At 38.5% G+C, this 21381-nt stretch overlaps 1 protein-coding gene and 1 long non-coding RNA gene across 4 annotated transcripts in view; one reads left to right on the forward strand and one right to left on the reverse strand.

The window, feature by feature from the left end:
- The window catches only part of LOC118768429, a 55523-nt gene extending 39342 nt beyond the window's left edge, over positions 1–16181 (reverse strand). The window contains exon 1 of the long non-coding RNA XR_005004244.1: positions 16019–16181. This is a non-coding gene — a long non-coding RNA (uncharacterized LOC118768429). The remainder of the gene's footprint in view (positions 1–16018) is intronic.
- The window catches only part of LOC115226204 (sex peptide receptor-like), a 37587-nt gene that overhangs the window by 13665 nt on the left and 2541 nt on the right, over positions 1–21381 (forward strand). Inside the window, exons 1-2 of one of the 3 annotated variants that reach the window (XM_036514908.1) lie at positions 3478–3490; positions 16393–16403. The exons of the other annotated variants lie outside the window; for them this stretch is intronic. The gene's annotated coding sequence lies outside the window, so the exon portion shown is untranslated. Of the gene's footprint in view, positions 1–3477; positions 3491–16392; positions 16404–21381 lie in introns of those variants that run through there. 3 annotated transcript variants of the gene reach the window in all.

A 21381-nucleotide genomic window follows, 5' to 3' on the forward strand; every position in this document is an offset into this window, starting at 1 on the left:
TATTTTGGCCGCTTGCATTCGGGATCCTACTCTTTCGTTCACCACTCATCTCAAAAAACATCTCTGAAGGTATAGACTTAGTTGTCTTAGATATAGACTTAGTTGTCTTGGAAATACAGGGTTTGCAGTCTGTACTAAAGGGTTAACGAAAAGCTCTATCTGCGACGATTTCATCTCAATCGAAGGAGAAGGGCTTTCTCCGTCCGGGTTGTGGATCCGTGGAATAAGCTGCAGGACGAGATGGTGAAGATGCCGACGACCGCTTGGTTCAAAGCCTCTCTTGACCAGAAATGGCCTGAACTCTTTACATGAACACCACCCTGTACATAACTCCATGTCCCCCTACATGACCTTGCTTTTTTGCTTTTTGAGCCAAAAAATTAACTTAACTTAACACACACACACACACACACAGAAAAGCTCTATCTGCAACGATTTCATCTCAATTGAAGGAGAGGGGCTTTCTCTGTCCGGGTTGCGGATCCGTGGAATAAGCTGCCGGACGAGATGGTGAAGATGCCGACGACCGCTCGGTTCAAAGTCTCCCTTGACCACAAGTGGCCTGAACTCTTTACATGAACACCACCCTGTACATTACTCCATGTCCCCCTACATGGCCTTGCTTTTTGCTTTTTGAGCCAAAAAATTAACTAACTAACTACGAGACAAGAGCAAAAATATTTTCATAAATCTTCAGACATCCTGTATTTGGACTGAAACACAAAGATAAGCAGGTGAAAGACACTAAAGTCGTTCAGCCACGACATATATAAGAGCTACACAATAACTAGAGATCACTGGTTGTCTGCCAAGACTTCCCAGAAATCAGGCGACATGGTTGAGAATATTATTTGTGATTGAGTGTGTGTTGTTAGCTTTTGACTAGTTTGTTGTTTTGGTGCCTCTGGGAATTTGTTACTCTGTCAGGGCTGCTGTTAAGAAAATAACATACTTGATTATTAATGAGCCAACAACCATACATACATACATATATACATACATACATACGTATATACATACATACATACATACAAAGCTGAAGATCAGTGAAAAAGAGAACACTTATGCTGAACTATTGAAAAATCTGCAGTTATTCTATCCAGATTACAAGTTCAGGTTTATACCTGTAATTATTGGGGCCCTGGGATGTGTAACACACTGCCTAAATACCAATCTTGAGAAATTAGGATTCTCTAAATCAGAAAGGAGAAAGGTAATTTGAAGACTACAGATCCAATCCATCACTGGAACTTTAAAAAAAAATTCTTTTACTTTTTTTTACTATTTTACTTGTTTCAGTCATTTGACTGTGGCCATGCTGGAGCACCGCCTTTAGTCAAGCAAATCGACCCCATGACTTATTCTTTGTAAGCCTAGTACTTATTCTACCGGTCTTTTTTGTCGAACCGCTAAGTTACAGGGACGTAAACACACCAGCATCGGTTGTCAAGCAATGTTGGGGGGACAAACACAGACACACAAACATACACACACACACACATATAAGTTCTGGGGTCAATTTGCTCAACTAAAAGGGGGTGCTCCAGCATGTCCACAGTCAAATGACTGAAACATGTAAAAGAGTAAAGAGTATATATATACATACACAACACCACATATGCATGTCCTTACCCTACATGTCAAGTCTCTGACCATAATTGGCATTAATTGGTTGGGGAATAGGGGAGGAGGGAGAGCGGATGGGGGGGTTTGTTCCTGTCTTTTCCTCCTGGTTCTTTTGTATGCCTTCTACTACTGTATATATAAACATACATATATATACGTTTATGTATGTGTGTATTCATACTACATACGTACGTGCATACATACATACATACATACATACATACATACATATATATATATATATATATATATATATAATGTTGTTATATATATATGTTTGTATATATATATGTATGTATATATATATATGTATGTATATATGTGTGTGTATATATATGTGTATATATATATGTGTGTATATATATATATGTAAATATATATATATGTATGTATATATATATATATGTGTGTATATATATATGTGTATATATATGTGTATGTATATATATATATGTGTGTATGTATATATATATATGTATATGTATAAATAATATATATATATGTGTGTGTGTATGTATGTATGTGTGTATATATATATATATATATATATATATATATGTATAAATAATATATATATGTGTGTGTGTGTATGTATGTATGTATGTATGTATGTGTGTGTATATATATATATATATATATATATATATATATATCTGTGTGTGCATATATTTATGTATATGTGTGTGTATGTACGTGTCACATAGGTAGTGGTGTGGTTCAGTCAAGTAGGATGTGGGTAGCAAGAACCACTTGTGTCTGTGCAAATGGTTGACTGTCAAAGCAGTCCTTAACTAAAACGAATTACTTTTTGCTAAAGACTTTACTTAGTAATTTGGTTTAATGCTTTTTTTGAATATCTTAAGTTCCATTTGTTATTCTGTGAACGTTGATGAGATAAAAATTAAGGTTTGAAAAGTAAAATCAAGCCACAAAGTTTTTAACCCTTTAGCTATATCCGGCTCAAATATTCTACTCATTTTATGCTCAAACTGGCCAGAACCAGCATCTCATACCTACCCTGCAATGTCATTCTAAAAATAAACAATTACATCTTTCAAATCTTGAAGCTACAAGATAATACCAGATTAATTTTTTAAAATGTAAATGAAGTGGCTGTGTGGTAAGTAGCTTGCTAACCAACCACATGGTTCCGGGTTCAGTCCCACTGCGTGGCACCTTGGGCAAGTGTCTTCTGCTATAGCCCCGGGCCGACCAATGCCTTGTGAGTGGATTTGGTAGACGGAAACTGAAAGAAGCCCGTCGTATATATGTATATATAATATATATATGTGTGTGTGTGTGTGTGTGTGTTTGTCCCCCTAGCATTGCTTGACAACCGATGCTGGTGTGTTTACGTCCCCGTCACTTAGCGGTTCGGCAAAAGAGACCGATAGAATAAGTACTGGGCTTACAAAGAATAAGTCCTGGGGGTTGATTTGCTCAACTAAAGGTGGTGCTCCAGCATGGCCGCAGTCAAATGACTGAAACAAGTAAAAGAGTAAAAAGAGTAAAGAGAATAAGGATTACTTTTGACATATTAATTCGAACGCTAAAGGGTTAATGTGGCCATCTTTGCTTGTCTTTTATTTATTCTGATCTTTTCTGTTTGGTTCACACTTTTAAATTCCTTCAGTTTTGTTGCTATTGATTTCAAACTTGGTGTATTTGTGTAGTTTTATATGCTAATTTATGGGAGTGAAATTCATTTTAGCCATAAATTTATAAATAAAGAGTCAGTAGCTTTTAAAGTTTGTAAATTTTGGGTAATTTTAGCCAATCGAAAGCCAGAGGCATTTTAGTGCCTGTTTCCATAGTAACACACCAAGGTATTATCTGCTTCACCTGGCAGTTATTTTTAATTACTGTCCTGTCGCTACCTCATTTTCATAATTTTGGAACTGTTTTCCTGGACATTTCTACTATAGCCTCGGGCCGACCAAAGCCTTGTGAGTGGATTTGGTAGACGGAAACTGAAAAAAGCCCATCGTATATGTGTGTGTGTGTACATGTGTATATATGTTTGTGTGTCTGTGTTTGTCCCCCCAACATCACTTGACAACCGATGCCGGTGTGCTTACGTCCCCGTAACTTAGCGGTTCGGCAAAAGAGACCGATAGAATAAGAACTAGGCTTACAAAGAGTAAGTCCTGGGGGTCGATTTGCTCGACTAAAGGCGGTGCTCCAGCACGGCCACAGTCAAATGACTGAAACAAGTAAAAGAGTAAAAAGAGTAAAGAGAATAAGGATTACTTTTGACATATTAATTCGAACGCTAAAGGGTTAATGGGGCCATCTTTGCTTGTCTTTTATTTATTCTGATCTTTTCTGTTTGGTTCACACTTTTAAATTCCTTCAGTTTTGTTGCTATTGATTTCAAACTTGGTGTATTTGTGTAGTTTTATATGCTAATTTATGGGAGTGAAATTCATTTTAGCCATAAATTTATAAATAAAGAGTCAGTAGCTTTTAAAGTTTGTAAATTTTGGGTAATTTTAGCCAATCGAAAGCCAGAGGCATTTTAGTGCCTGTTTCCATAGTAACACACCAAGGTATTATCTGCTTCACCTGGCAGTTATTTTTAATTACTGTCCTGTCGCTACCTCATTTTCATAATTTTGGAACTGTTTTCCTGGACATTTCTACTATAGCCTCGGGCCGACCAAAGCCTTGTGAGTGGATTTGGTAGACGGAAACTGAAAAAAGCCCATCGTATATGTGTGTGTGTGTACATGTGTATATATGTTTGTGTGTCTGTGTTTGTCCCCCCAACATCACTTGACAACCGATGCCGGTGTGCTTACGTCCCCATAACTTAGCGGTTCGGCAAAAGAGACCGATAGAATAAGAACTAGGCTTACAAAGAGTAAGTCCTGGGGGTCGATTTGCTCGACTAAAGGCGGTGCTCCAGCACGGCCACAGTCAAATGACTGAAACAAGTAAAAGAGTAAAAGAGTCATAACATTATTGAAACCTCAAAGCCGTGAGATAATCCATGATTAATTCAAAACAATGTGAATAACGAAGCATTACATTTGACTGGGTAATCTGGATATTAAGGCTTAAGTCAAGGTTTTATCCCAAAAGCTATCGTTAATTTAACCCTTTTGATACCAACCTGGTTGAAACCACCTCTGGCTCTTTAGTACAAATGTCTTGTTTTCATAAGTTCTGAATTAAAATCTTCCACCAAACCTTAGTCACAATTTATGTTCCTAACACTAGCTGAATGATAACTAAGTTATTTTACTAAATTCTTTGTTGTATTTAAAGTAATTGAAAGAAACACAGAGCATCTCAACACAAATATGGCAACAAAAGGGTTAAGATATATAATAGAGAATCAATTCTTAACCCTTTTGATACCAACCTGGTTGAAACCACCTCTGGCTCTGTAGTACAAATGTCTTGTTTTCATAAGTTTTGAATTAAAACCTTCCACGAAACCTTAGTCACAATTTATGTTCCTAACACTAGCTGAATGAAAACTAAGTTATTTTACTAAATTCTTTGTTATATTTAAAATTAATTAAAAGAAACACAGAGCATCTCAAAATAAATACAGTAACGAAAGGGTTAAAGCCGCTGTTTTTATTTAAGAAATATAACACAGTGGCTAAGTTCCTTTTGAGCGTTGGGCCTCACGGAGACAATGACCAAGACCTTTGGCATTATGTTGTGTTTGAGAAGTCCCATCAAGCCAAGAAAAGTTGCAGTTGTGGCAGATACTGGTGTCACGCAAATGGCACCTGTGCCGGTGGCTCAAAAAAGTGGTTGGCATTAGGAAGAGCATCCAGCCATAGAAAACCATGCCCAAATCAAACTGGAGCCTGGTGCAGCCTTCCAGCGTGCCAGCCAAGTAAAACCGTCCAACCTATGCCAGCATGGACAATGGACGTTAAATGATGATGGTGGTGGTGGTGGCGATGATGATGGTGGTGATGATGATGATGGTGGTGGTAGTGGTGATGATGGTGGTGGTGGTGATGATGATGGTGGTGGTAGTGGTGATGATGGTGGTGGTGGTTGTGGTGTTGATGGTGGTGGTGGTAGTGGTGATGATGGTGGTGGTGGTAGTGGTGATGATGGTGGTGGTGGTAGTGATGGTGGTGGTGGTAGTGGTGATGATGGTGGTGGTAGTGGTGATGATGGTGGTGGTAGTAGTGGTGATGGTGGTGGTAGTGGTGGTAGTGGTGGTGGATGTGGCTGTAGTACTGGTAGTGGTTGTATTGGTAGTGTTGATAGTAGTGGTAGTGGTGACTGCCGTGTGGTGGTGGTGGTTGCAGTTGTAGCCGAGGTGCTAAGGACATTTGCTTGCAAAACAGTTGTGCATAATTAATTAACTTATTAGGAGACATTTTATACAGTCCGCTAATAAGCAGACATTTAGCTTTAGAGAAGTATTTAATTAGACATATTTAATTAAACAAATATTTAATTTGGCAAACAAATAAACAGGTAAGTCTTAGTAATTTTTCAGAATGGCTTCCGGAATATTTTTGGTAAAAAGAAAGAAATAGTCGCAGGAATGGCCGGGTGGTAAGAAGCTGTCTTCCCAACCACATTTTGGAATTGGTGAATGAACAGGTTGCCATAATGTGTTTGAAAAATAATTTGGTATACATTTACTATTTTACTTGTTTCAGTCATTTGACTGCGGCCATGCTGGAGCACCGCCTTTAATCGAGCAACTCGACCCAGGGACTTATTCTTTTTGTAAGCCCAGTACTTATTCTATCGGTCTCTTTTGCCGAACCACTAAGTAACGGGGACAAACACAGACACACAAACACACACACGCACATATATATACATATATACGACGGGATTCTTTCAGTTTCCGTCTACCAAATCCACTCACAAGGCTTTGGTCGGCCCGGGGCTATAGCAGAAGACACTTGCCCAAGGTGCCATGCAGTGGGACTGAACCCGGAACCATGTGGTTGGTAAACAAGCTACTTACCACACAGCCTGACTTTGGTCGACTTTGCCTTTCATCCTTTCGGGGTCGATTAAATAAGTACCAGTTACGTACTGGGGTTGATATAATCGACTTAATCCGTTTGTCTGTCTTTCTTTGTCCCCTCTGTGTTTAGCCCCTTGTGGGTAGTAAAGAAATAGGTATTTCGTTTGTCTATCTATCTATCTTTCTACCTGTCTGTCTGTCTATCTATCTATCTGTCTGTCTGTCTGTCTATCTATCTCTCTACCTGTCTATCTATCTATCTTTCTACCTGTCTATTTGTCTATCTACCTATTTGTCTCAGTCCTGTTTCACCACACTCTCCAGTCTTACCAGTAACTTGGTTCTGCTTTGTGATACTTGCCTCTCAATCATAACCGAGCGAGGCTGTAGATACACAACAAGGCACCCGACCTTCCCCTTCCCCCAACCAACGCCATGCTCTTCACCATCTTCCTTCCTTGTTTATTTCTAAATGTTGTTCAACCCCATCCATTGTGGCCTTCCTGCACCTCCAAGGGAATTATCTAAAACTGGTGTACTGTTTCATTGATAACACAGTTTGGGTCTCTGCCTAAGCTTTATCGACATCACAGCGAAACAGAGAAAGCCTTATTCTGTCAAGTCTACATCTCTCCTCGACAGACTGTCGTATTGTCTATTGATCTGATGAGGAGACTGACACTGGTCGGCTCACACGACTATGATAACATTGTTTTATCTCTGCTATTAAGTTATGAGGTTCCGATGATGTGATGGAGATAGAAGCAACTTGCCTCTCACATGGTTTATATTTCACGCTCGCTTCTCGTTGGTTGGGTGGGAAGATGTGTTCAATTATTTATCTCTCTGCTGGTCACGAGAGACAGAGAGAGACGGAAGCAAGTGATGGAGAGATGAAGTGAGTGATGGAGAGATGAAGCGAGTGATGGGGAGACGTGGGTTGGGTTGGTGGATAAGGATTCTGGGGATTCCATTCTCACAGCTAGCATTGTACTGGATCAAATCTACCTGACTTTTGAAAGGAAACAAATTTATAATTCATTTTACATTCTCCAACTGCAAATTCCAGAAATGCTAATCAGATTTTCTGCTGTCATTCGGTTCCAGTTTCCACCAGGAACATCTTTAGAGACTCAAAGTTATTCAGACATTTATGCTAAACTCATAGTGATGTCTCTTGCTTCGTTCATACGATCTGTCTGTCTGTCTCTACCTATCTATCTGTCTGTTTGCATGTCTATCTATCTGTCTGTCTGTCTGTCTATCTATCTATCTACCTGTCTATCTATCTATATGTCTGCCTGTCTATCTATCTATCTGTCTGCCTGTCTATCAATCTATCTGTCTATCTATCTACCTGTCTATCTATCTACCTACCTATCTATCTACCTGTCTATCTGTCTACCTACCTATCTATCTATCTGTCTACCTACCTACCTATCTATCTACTTACCTACCTACCTACCTATCTATCTGTCTACCTACCTACCTATCTATCTATCTGTCTATCTCTCTCTCTCTCTCTCTCTCTCTCTCACTCTATCTATCTATCTACCTACCTACCTATCTGTCTATCTATCTATCCATCTATCTATTCATATATATATGGTACTTAATTTATCGTTGATGTTTTAAACTCATTGTTTAATTAAATCAAATTAGGAGTATCTTTACAGCTGTTTCTATTTATAGAAATGGGGTAAATTTGCATTAGCCTCGTTACAATTGATAAACATTTTCAAAACGATTATATGGGAAAAGAAGGTAAAGATGAAATAAGAAATAAAGGAAAAGAGTTCGTTAAAGCAAATTATGCAAATCATTAAAACTTCTCCATTCTGTATATCAATACCAAGATGCCTTTGATTTGAACCCCAATTCACTGACATCATATCGGGCAACTTGGCAGCCGTACACGTTATTCCCAGGCTCCTGTATACACTGTAGATCAGTATGGAAAGTATTGGGTGCAGGAGTGGCTATGTGGTAAGAAGCTTGCTTACCAACCATATGGTTCAGGGTTCAGTCCCACTTCGTGGCGCCTTGGGCAAGTGTCTTCTGCTATAGCCCCGGGCCGACCAAAGCCTTGTGAGTGGATTTGGTAGACGGAAACTGAAAGAAGCCTGTCGTATATATGTATATATATGTGTGTGTGTGTGTGTGTTTGTCCCCCCAACATTGCTTGACAACCGATGCTGGTGTGTTTACATCCCCGTCACTTAGCGGTTCGGCAAAAAGAGACCGATAGAATAAGTACTAGGCTTACAAAGAATAAGTCCTGGCGTCGATTTGCTCGACTAAAGGTGGTGCTCCAGCATGGCCACAGTCAAATGACTGAAACAAGTAAAAGAGTAAAAGAGGTTGTCCGGAAAGTTCATGCCGATTTATAGTAGCTTACCTTTCGACTTATTTTAGAACATGGTTGAGTCCCTAAAATAGGATTTGACTCCACCCCCATTTAGAGCACAGTTTAAGCTATCTTTACGTGGAAGAAGGTTTATGTTCCTCTAACCTGTGTTAATTCTGTAACCCTTTAAAATGGAAGATAAGCAAGTTTATTTTCCGCACTTGATGCTTTGGGAACCAGACAAAAATTGGTGCAGCTCGACTGGGATGTGTTACCCCAGCCTCCATATTCACCAGATATTACTCCTTCGGATTTCCACTTATTCAGGTCTCTGCAGAATAGTCTTAATGGTAAAAATTTCAATTCCTTGGATGACATAAAAAGATACCTTGATGAATTCTTTGCCATGAAACCCCCTCGATTCTGGGAAGAGGGTATTTTCAAGTTAAAGGAAAGATGGGGACGCATTGTGCAACAAAATGGTTCATATTTGGTTGATTAAATATGTAATGGCAAGTATTTAATGACCTTTTTCTTTCCTTTAAAAATCGGTACGAACTTTCCGGACAACCCACTATTATTATTATTATTATTATTATTGAGTGAGAGAGCAGTGCAGGCCATCAATCCCTCAAAAATGCTGCCCTTGGGGCAAAATTTAAAACCATTATTATTATTATTATTATTACTGGGTTGTCCAGAAAGTTTGTGCCGATTTACAGTAGCTTACCTTTCGACTTACCCTCCCAGACACCTCAATTCTGGGAGGAGGGTATTTTCAAGTTAAAGGAAAGATGGAGACGCACTGTGCAACAAAATGGTTCATATTTAGTTGATTAAAAATGTAATGTCAAGTATTTATTGACCTTTTTCTTTCCTTTAAAAATCGGCAAGAACTTTCCGGACAAGCCAATATTTTTATTATGACAATTGTTGCTAAGGTCAACAAAACAATTAGACACACACAAATAATTTGTTTTTCATAATAAACGCAGGTTGTTTATATTTAAGTTCAACTTTTCTCATAACTGTAATTATTCTCCTCTATATTGTTGTTGTTGATGATGTTGTTGTATCTTCCTATGACTAATTTAGTTTTTTTTTGTCTTCTTCCAATTAAATTTGTCATTGGGTTTATTAGTCTTGTACTAGACGACATGTCGTCATCGTCATCGTTGTTGTCGTTGTGTATATTCTTGGTGGAAGAAAGTGGAGAAAGTCGTTTGTCATTCGTTAGTGTTTTAACGAATAAGAAAAACAAGGCTGCAAACAAAAATTAATGCACATATATGCATCTGCATGCAAACGCATAGACAAAACACATACGCACTATTCTTCTTTGAAGTTTTGGCAAGCTAAGCTATCGTTGGACCGGGCCTGTGTGTGTATGCATGTGTGTGTGTGTGTGTGTGTGTATACACATATATAGTCATACACACATTAATAGATATATATATATACCACATATATGTCGTGTGTATGTGTATTTGTCCCTCCACCGTTGCTTGACAACCAATATATATATATATATATATATCTATATATATATATGTGTGTGTATGTATATATGTATGTATAATATATATATATATAGTATAGATATATGTATATATATATATATAATATATGTATGATATATATATATGTATTATATATATATATATGTATGTGTATATATATATATATATATAATATATATATATATATATATATATATATATATTATATAGATACAACACACAATATATACATATATATATGTATATATATATATATATATATTTTGAAATCGATTAAAAAAATCAATGGAAATTGTAGCTGCGATACCGTTGCCGGTGGCACGTAAAAAGCACCCACTACACTCACGGAGTGGTTCGTGTTAGGATGGGCAACCAGCTGTAAAAACACTGCCAGATCAAGATTGGAGCCTGGTGCAGCCTCCTAGATTCGCAGACCCCGGTCGAACCGTCCAATATGGAAAACGGACGTTAAATGATGATGATGATAATGATATGTGTATATATGTATATATATATAATTAAATAATGAGGGTAGAAATTGAAATTAATCAATTAAAACCAGTGGCTTAAATTGTGTTAAATCCAAAATTAAGAGGAATGACCACCAAAGTGGATTCCTATCTATAGCATATTAGGAAACCACTTTGGTAATATATATAAATATATATATATGTAATTGCTGTGTGAATGTATAGTGAACTCAGAAATGTCATTTTCGCAAACATCTAGAATTTCAATAAAAAAATGTTGACCACATCCATATGGCTATTCTTTAAAGAATACAAAAGAATAAAAAAAAACAAGACCTGGAAATGCAATTATAATTTTTAGTGAAGAAAGTCAAAAACTTTGTCAATTAAGAACCTTGACCACTACAAAAAATTCCCCACACAAATACAAAAACCACACCTCTTTACCTACCCCACGTTAACGAATACAAAGGAATAAAGAAATGGTGTGGAAATGCAATTATAATTTTTACTAAAGAAAGTCAAAAATAACATCTGGGTTTTTTTAATTAAAACTTTGACCAATTCAAATATAAAACTTCTTTTTCCTTCCCCACCCTAAAAGGTCAATAAGTACTAAACAAACAAATCTGACCATACTAATACCAAAGCAACGCCTCTTTACCTACCCCTCCTTCTCAAAATATTTTTTCTTCTTGTTTTCTCCCTCACTTCCTTCCTTCCCAAACCCCACAATTTTTTTATATATTAAAAATGCCAAGAAGTCTAACTTTAAACCACTTTTTGATAAATCCGATAACGGAAGAAAGCACAAAAAAGTGTAAATTAAATGTAAATAGGCTCAGGAGTGGCTGTGTGGTAAGTAGCTTGCTTACCAACCACATGGTTCCGGGTTCAGTCCCACTGCGTGGCACCTTGGGCAAGTGTCTTCTACTATAGCCTCGGGCCGACCAATGCCTTGTGAGTGGATTTGGTAGACGAAAACTGAAAGAAGCCCATCGTATGTATATATATATATATATATGTGTGTGTGTGTGTGTGTGTGTGTTTGTCCCCCTAGCATTGCTTGATAAAATTGTTTATCAGTTGGACACATTAAATATAATTTTAATCAAATTCTCTAATTTGAAGACGGAGAAAGTCCATGTTGCTACTAATGTAACTCAGAATATACTACACTTCTAAGAACGATATGAAGTTTGTTAGGGTCATGGTTTGTAAACGATTGCGGTTCAATTTTAATTTATTAGTCTTTTCTTATCAACTACTAAATCTTAGGCTAGAAGACAGTGTCTGCTTAGAATGGATAGACAGAGTGAGTTGACGGTTTATAGTTGGGTATGGTCATAAATATTGTCAGGATTTGAGGAAATGTATAAGTAACAGTCTATAAAGGAGGCTGGGTAGGGAAAGACTCTAAATCAAGATGTTAATTACCAGTTAAAGGGGCAAAATGCTAATAAAACCTATGATGTTAATACAGAGGAAGTTATCATGGGGTACAATGGATGAATGTGTATAAACAATACTGTTATGTTGTATGAAGATACAAATTTAAGATTACTAAAAATGATATTATAACCGGAATACCTGTACTTAATTCTTTTTTTGCCCTTTTCAAGCCTAGCCAGGCTCAGGGGCCCAGTTTCCTGCTTTCTGTGGCGTATGTGTTCCCCCCACCTGGACAGGACGCCAGTCCGTCGCAGGATTACTCATTTTGGCATTGTCATGCCTTTGGTTGTCAGAAGTGAAAGTAGTCAACTTTGTGTATTTCCGTCAGGTTTATACCTTCGTTAATTTACGCCGTTTATTTACGTACCACCATGCTGTTAGGTTTATAAAACAATTGAAGTTCAGTTTAAAGTTTATAAATAAATACATTTCATGTGTAATGTATACACATGTGTATATATATATATAAACCTAACAGCATGGTGGTACGTAAATTAACGAAGGTATAAACCTGACGGAAATACACGAAGTTGACTACTTTCACTTCTGACAGCTAAAGGCATGACAGTGTTACTCATTTTTGCCAGCTGAGTGGACTGGGGCAACGTGAAATGAAGTGTTTTGCTCAAGAACGCAACGCATCGCCCGGTCCAAGAATCGAAACCACAACCATACGATCCTGAGTTCAACACCCTAACCACTAAGCCACACGCCTCCATGATACCTATCTATACATATATAATATACATACATATATATGTAGATGTATATACGATATATATATGTGTGTGTGTGTGTTTATGTGTAAGAAAAAATGGGATTAAATATATATATATAGTCTCTGACATAGTTCAAGCTATCACTTCCTTGCCCCTCATTAGACGAATTTTTTTTCCCCCCTTCAAGACCAGAAAAAAACAAGATACTTTCACACTTCCTCAGGTCGAACCAAGTTTACTCTGACTGACTCTTGAAGCTGTTTCACTCCACCGTTTGTGGTGGTCATAAGCCACAATCACTGTTTATGCAAATACATCACAGATATTCTGTTTTCGTGTGTATTTGTGTACAATCACAGCTATTATGGTAGCCGGCATCCACACACACCTCGACATTTAAGTATAATGCACTGTTGTCTCTCTCTCTCTCTTAACCGTCATCATCATCATCAGACATAGAAAACATACAGAATGCTTCGATGTATATCTATTACGTATTCTGTATGTATAGAGACATGGCTATTATATACATGCAATGGAATCTATATACACACACATGCATGTGTCTGTTTGCAAAGAATTTGGTTAATTATCTCTGTCGTCAGCAAATGAATCACGTATAGATCTATTTTGTGTACACACACATGTAGATCTTTGTGTATGGACACACACACAAATATATATATATATATATATATATTATATATAAATAATAATAAATATTAGGGAATGAATCCAAAATTACAGGGAAAAATCAGATTTAGGGTTAAATCCAATTTTATAGTAAAATATTATATAATATTTATATTAAAATTTTATGTATTGATTAAGTCTTTCCTTGTTTGGTTTTAAAATAGTGGTTTTGTCTCGAATTATATTATATTATATTTATATATATATATATATATATATCAATAATATAGGGTGAAATTAATTAATTTAGAAATAATCATTAATTTCACCAAGTAGAGTTCGGCATGTAAAAGACCCATTCAAGGAAGGTTTAAGTAATACTAATTAATTAAGGGTTCAGCAACGATTTGCTTCACCACATTCGGTATGTGGTGAAGCAAATCTTGTCTGAACCCTTAATTAATTAGTATATATATATTCTTTTACTCTTTTACTTGTTTCAGTCATTTGACTGCGGCCATGCTGGAGCACCGCCTTTAATCGAGCAACTCGACCCCAGGACTTATTGTTTTATAAGCCCAGTACTTATTCTATCGGTCTCTTTTGCCGAACCGCTAAGTAACGGGGACATAAACACACCAGCATCGGTTGTCAAGCAATGCTAGGGGGACAAACACAGACACACAAACACATACACACACACACACACACACATATATATATATATATAAATCCACTCGCAAGGCTTTGGTCGGCTTGAGGCTATAGTAGAAGACACTTGCCCAAGGTGCCACGCAGTGGGACTGAACCCGGAACCATGTGGTTGGTAAACAAGCTACTCCTGCGCCTATATATATATATACAAATAAATGAAAGAATGGAGTTGAACGACGAAATTACCAAAATTCCTCTATTTTATTTTCGACATATGTTTCGAAGGCTGCATATTCCTAATTTCGAAGGAATAAGGGGTGCATTATGCCTCCTTCTCATCAGGAAAAACAAGGAACTTATGTCAGCATGAAGATGCACAAAAACTTTTAGATGACTGCCCACAGTTTTTGTAAAAGTTTTTGTGCATTTTGATGCCGACATAAGTTCCTTGCTTTTCCTGATGAGAAGGCGGCATAATGCACCCCTTATTCCTTCGAAATTAGGAATATGCAGCCTTCGAAACATATGTCGAGAATAAAATAGAGGAATTTTGTTAAATCGTCGTTCAACTCCATTCTTTCATTTATTTGTATTTAAAAAAAAACACAAAATTTCCACACGAAAGCACGTGATCTATCTGCCTTGGCATGTAGCTTCAACCGTGTTTTTCTGACGTGAATTTGCTACCCAGGTACCGGTTAATCCGAATTATCCATAATAAGATAATTCATTCAACTACTCAATTATATAATATATATATATATACTAGCAGTATCGCCCGGCGTTGCTCGGGTTTGTAAGGGAATTAACTATAAAGCATTTTTAGAGAGTTATAGCCAAAAAATGCATTAAAAATGGAAAAAATATGATGGTAAATTTTTTTTTAAATCGTTGACTCATCGTCGACATTTTTAGAGAGTTACTTCCCTTATATAATAGCGAAAAAATGCATTAAAATGAAATAAAATGATGGTAAATTTTTTTTTAAAACGTAGACCCATCGTAGACGCGCGCTAATACCCAGAAAGGCTCGATATGAACCACGACTATAAGATACCCGGTTTTGGTTAAACTGCACCGCAAAATGTGGGAGTAGTTAGGAATCTAAATCGTAGGAGACAGACACACAACTTCACTTTTATATATAAAGATATATATATATATACAGGTTGCGGTGAATATATATATACATATACTTCTTTACAGATATAGTGTGAAATATAATTAATTTAATAAAATCAACAAATTTCACCAAGTAGTATTTCGGTATGGACCAGATACATTTCAAAAAAGTGTTTTTTTTTATATATGGCGGGGTTAGGGTTAGGGTTTGTCTTGGGGTTAGGGGTGGAAGAAAAGGGCTTCTGTTATCTTCAGAAATGTAAACAAACTATCCCGAAGTATCGCCATATACCCTAACCTTAATCCTAACCCTAACCCCCATATAAAAATAAAAAAAACCTTTTTTGTAATGTATCTGGTACTTCCAGAAGTACACCGATACTTGTACCGTAACATCGCCGGAAAAAAAAACCATATTTGGTAAAAAAAAATAAGGGTTTTTGCAACAAGTTGTTTGACCACATACCGAAAATTTATATGCACATAAATCTAGAAATGTTAGGAAAACCTACCTTCCATATTTCCAATCAAGCGAGACATCAGAACATCTAAAAGCTAATCAGGATAACCACGTGTGTAGAGGCGAATGAATATTTCCCGCCAGAATTTTTACCGCGTCAAAAAAGTAGAACTGCCGAAAAAAGATTCGTAGTTTTGTGGTAGGGGAGTGAAATGTGGAAGCACTCCGTCGGTTACGACGACGAGGGTTCCGGTTGATCCGAATCAACGGAACAGCCTGCTCGTGAAATTAACGTGTAAGTGGCTGAGCACTCCACAGACACGTGTACCCTTAACGTAGTTCTCGGGGATATTCAGCGTGACACAGAGAGTGACAAGGCCGGCCCTTTGAGATACAGGTACAACAGAAACAGGAAGTAAGAGTGAGAGAAAGTTGTGGTGAAAGAGTACAGCAGGGGTCACCACCATCCCCTGCCGGACCCTCGTGGAGCTTTTAGGTGTTTTCGCTCAATAAACACTCACAACGCCCGGTCTGGGAATCGAAACCGCGATCCTATGACCGTGAGTCCGCTGCCCTAACCACTGGGCCATTGCGCCTCCACTGGGAGTAAAATAATCATTGTAATTATAGGGTGAAATATAATTAATTTAATAAAATCAACAAATTTCACCTAGTGGTATTTCTATATGGAAAAATACCATATTCGGTAAAAACTTATATAATTATAACAATAAGGGGTTTTGCAACGAGTTGCTTTGACCACATACCGAAGATTTTAGAAATAGCAGCCAAAGGACTGCTATTTCATTTTTCTACAAAAATATGTGAGTTACAAATGTTGTTGTCTGTAGAGACATGTTTTTGTAGACAAAGGAAATAGTAGTCCTTTGGCTGCTATTTCTAAAATCATCGGTATGTGGTCAAGCAACTCGTTGCAAAAACCCTTATTATTATAATTATATACATACATATATGTACATACATATATATATATATATATATATATATATATATATATATATATATATACTGGTGGTGCCCCAGCGTGGTCACACAGCCTCAGGTACGAACCAAATAAAAGAATGTATACAGGGTGCGGTGAATAAACTGTCGTCTAAATAACTCTGACATCTCATTTTAACAGAAATATTTACCAAAATTCCATAAAAATATCTTGAAATCCTAAAAGAGTAAATTTATTCAATAAAACCGCCATTGGCTTCGACCATGGCCGTCTCCAAGGCAACGGTTCGACTTGAGCCGAAACACCTGGTCGCTCTCTCTCTCTCTCGCGCGCACTTTAGTACGAATGCACTCACACACGTCCATCCATTGTCTTTGATGTCCAAGAATGGCTTGAAGAACCCAACGAAAACTCGAACTCAGACTCCTCGACCCCACACCCAGACACATACGCACACGCACGTACAGGGGCCGGAAAATAATCTGTCGTCTAAATAACTCTGACATCTCATTTTAACAGAAATATTTACCAAAATTCCATAAAAATATCTTGAAATCCTAAAAGAGTAAATTTATTCAATAAAACCGCCATTGGCTTCGACCATGGTCGTCTCCAAGGCAACGGTTCGACTTGAGCCGAAACACCTGGTCGCTCTCTCTCGCGCGCACACTTTAGTACGAATGCACTCACACACGTCCATCCGTTGTCTTTGATGTCCAAGAATGGCTTCAAAAACCCAACAAAAACTCGACCCCAGACTCCTTGACCCCCACACCCAGACACATACCCACACGCACGTACAGGGGCCGGAAAATAAACTGTCGTCTAAATAACTCTGACATCTCATTTTTACAGAAATATTTACCAAAATTCCATAAAAATATCTTGAAATCCTAAAAGAGTAAATTTATTCAATAAAACCGCCATTGGCTTCGACCATGGTCGTCTCCAAGGCAACGGTTCGACTTGAGCCGAAACACCTGGTCGCTCTCTCTCGCGCGCACACTTTAGTACGAATGCACTCACACACGTCCATCCGTTGTCTTTGATGTCCAAGAATGGCTTCAAAAACCCAACAAAAACTCGACCCCAGACTCCTTGACCCCACACACCCAGACACATACCCACACGCACGTACAGGGGCCGGAAAATAAACTGTCGTCTAAATAACTCTGACATCTCATTTTAACAGAAATATTTACCAAAATTCCATAAAAATATCTTGAAATCCTAAAAGAGTAAATTTATTCAATAAAACCGCCATTGGCTTCGACCATGGTCGTCTCCAAGGCAACGGTTCGACTTGAGCCGAAACACCTGGTCGCTCTCTCTCGCGCGCACACTTTAGTACGAATGCACTCACACACGTCCATCCGTTGTCTTTGATGTCCAAGAATGGCTTCAAAAACCCAACAAAAACTCGACCTCAGACTCGACCCCACACCCAGACACATACCCACACGCACGTACAGGGGCCGGAAAATAATCTGTCGTCTAAATAACTCTGACATCTCATTTTAACAGATATATTTACCAAAATTCCCTAAAAATATCTTGAAATCCTAAAAGAGTAAATTTATTCAATAAAAAACCGCCATTGGCTCGACCATGGTCGTCTCCAAGGCAACGTTCGACTTGAGCCGAAACACCTGGTCGCTCTCTCTCGCGCGCACACTTAGTAGACGAATGCACTCACCACGCCCTCCGTTGTCTTTGATGTCCAAGAATGGCTTCAAAAACAACCCAACAAAAACTCGACCTCAGACTCCTCGCCCCACACCCAGACACATACCACACGCACGTACAGGGGCCGGAAAATAATCTGTCGTCTAAATAACTCTGACATCTCATTTTAACAGATATATTTACCAAAATTCCCTAAAAATATCTTGAAATCCTAAAAGAGTAAATTTATTCAATAAAACCGCCATTGGCTTCGACCATGGCCGTCTCCAAGGCAACGGTTCGACTTTAGTACGAATGCACTCACACGTTCATCCATTGTCTTTGATGTCCACGAATGGCTTGAAAAACCAAACATACACTCGACCACACACACTCAGACTCGACCACACACACTCAGACTCGACCACACACTCACACCCATACAGGGTGCGCAAATAAACTGTTGTCTAAATTACATAAAAATGAAAATTACGCCAACATCTCATTTTAACAGATATACTCTTTTACTCTTTTCTCTCTTTTACTTGTTTCAGTCATTTGACTGCGGCCATGCTGGAGCACCGCCTTTAGTCGAGCAAATCGACCCCGGGACTTATTCTTTGTAAGCCCAGTACTTATTCTATCGGTCTCTTTTTGCCGAACCGCTAAGTTACGGGGACGTAAACACACCAGCATCGGTTGTCAAGCAATGCTAGGGAGACAAACACAGACACACACACACATACATATATACGACAGGCTTCTTTCAGTTTCCGTCTACCAAATCCACTCACAAGGCATTGGTCGGCCCGGGGCTATAGCAGAAGACACTTGCCCAAGGTGCCACGCAGTGGGACTGAACCCGGAACCATGTGGTTGGTTAGCAAGCTACTTACCACACAGCCACTCCTGCGCCTATTTACCAAAATTACATAAAAACATTTTGAAGTACTAAAGAGTAAATTTATTCAATAAAATCGCCATTGGCTTCAACCATGGCCTGCAGACGACTTCAGAATCTCCTGCAACTCTTCTGAACGCTCTCCTTGTTTAAGTTGGTAAATGCTGCCATAATCCTTGCCTTCGGTCCATCTTTGGTGTTACAAGGAGTTTTGTTGGTCTCTCAGTCAACTGAGCCCCACACATAATAATCAAGGGAGTTGCAGTCTGGGGAGTTAGGTGGCCTAATACTAGGGGTGATGTGGTCGCAGAAATTGTCTGACAGCCATCACTGGGTTCTCCTGTTCGTGTGGTATGATGCTGAGTTCTGTTGCCAAATATAGGGTCTTCTAGCAGCCACCTTCTTGGCCCAGGGCGGCACTACCTCCTCCAAGTTCTTGATATAGGCCTCTGTGTTGAGTCTGAGGCCGTATGGGAAGATGAATCGAGACATAACGTCGCCATTACTTGTGATCACTCCAAACACCTTTGCAATCACCTTTAGACTCGTCCAACTCTTTCCGAATTCTCTGCACGGTCCTCAGATTGACACCCAAACACTCTGGAATGTTTGTATTGGAACTCCCGGTGCGAATGCCAAGCAGTACACCATGTTGTTTTCAAGTTTCCGGCTGAGTGAATTACGTCATGAGGCTGTTTTGCTAACAGACGGTGCCCAACTGACCCTACGATACTGTGTAGTCGACAAAATCAAAAACAAGCAATGCACAGGCATGAAAATAAAATAAAATAAATACCAGTTGTGTACTGGAGTCGATCCAATCGACTTGCCCCCGCCTCCACACAAAAAAAATTTCGGACCTTGTGCCCAGAGAAGAAAAGTATACGTGTGTGCATGTGTATATATGCATGTGTTTGTGTGCATGTATGCATGTACGTATGTGTGTGTGTGTGTGTGTGTGTGTATGAGTGTGTGTGTGTGTGTGTGTGTGTGTGCGTGAGTGTGTGTGTGTGTGTGTGTGTGAGTGTGTGTGTGTCTGTGTGTGTGTGTGTGTGCGTGAGTTTGTGTGTGTGTGTGCGTGTGAGTGTGTCTGTGTGTGTTTGTGTGCATGTATGCATGTACGTATGTGTGTGTGTGTGTGTGTGTGTGTATGAGTGTGGTGTGTGTGTGTGCGTGTGCGTGTGTGAGTGTGTGTGTGAGTGTGTGTGAGTGTGTGTGTGTGAGTGTGTGTGTGCGTGAGTTGTGTGTGTGTGTGTGTGCGTGTGAGTGTGTGTGTGCGTGTGTCTGTGTGTGAGTGTGTGTCTGTGTGTGTTTGTGTGAGTGTGTGTGTTTGTGTGCATGTATGCATGTACGTATGTGTGTGTGTGTATGTGTGAGTGTGTGTGTGCGTGAGTGTGTGTGTGTACCAGTTTTCTAACAGTGATGTTCTATTCAATGAAACAAGCAGCTGGGAAGAAGTAAATAGACGAAATGTGATGACAAACGAAGATAAAGCCATGGGTTCTCGGGGTGGAGGCTGGAGCAGGGCGGGAAGGGGTCGCATTTATCGGTGGGGGTAAGTACAAGCAAACCCGTGTGCGTACGAGCGTTCTCTGAGTGCAAGAAGATTTCTATCTCCAGCCCCCATGCTGACACTCCTGCCAGCCGGCGGGGACGGCATGCATGGCAAGCCTCTGAAATTCCAGGTTACTTCTATGCCCACACACACACACACACACACACAAATATATAAATATTTTTTTTTTATAAATATAAATATATATATATTTATAAAAATATAAACATATATTTATATTTATATATATTTATATATATAGACATAAATATAATAAATATATATAATATATATATACTCTTTTACTCTTTTACTTGTTTCAGTCATTTG

Source organism: Octopus sinensis, linkage group LG29, assembly GCF_006345805.1.
Source record: "Octopus sinensis linkage group LG29, ASM634580v1, whole genome shotgun sequence".
NCBI lineage: Eukaryota > Metazoa > Mollusca > Cephalopoda > Octopoda > Octopodidae > Octopus > Octopus sinensis.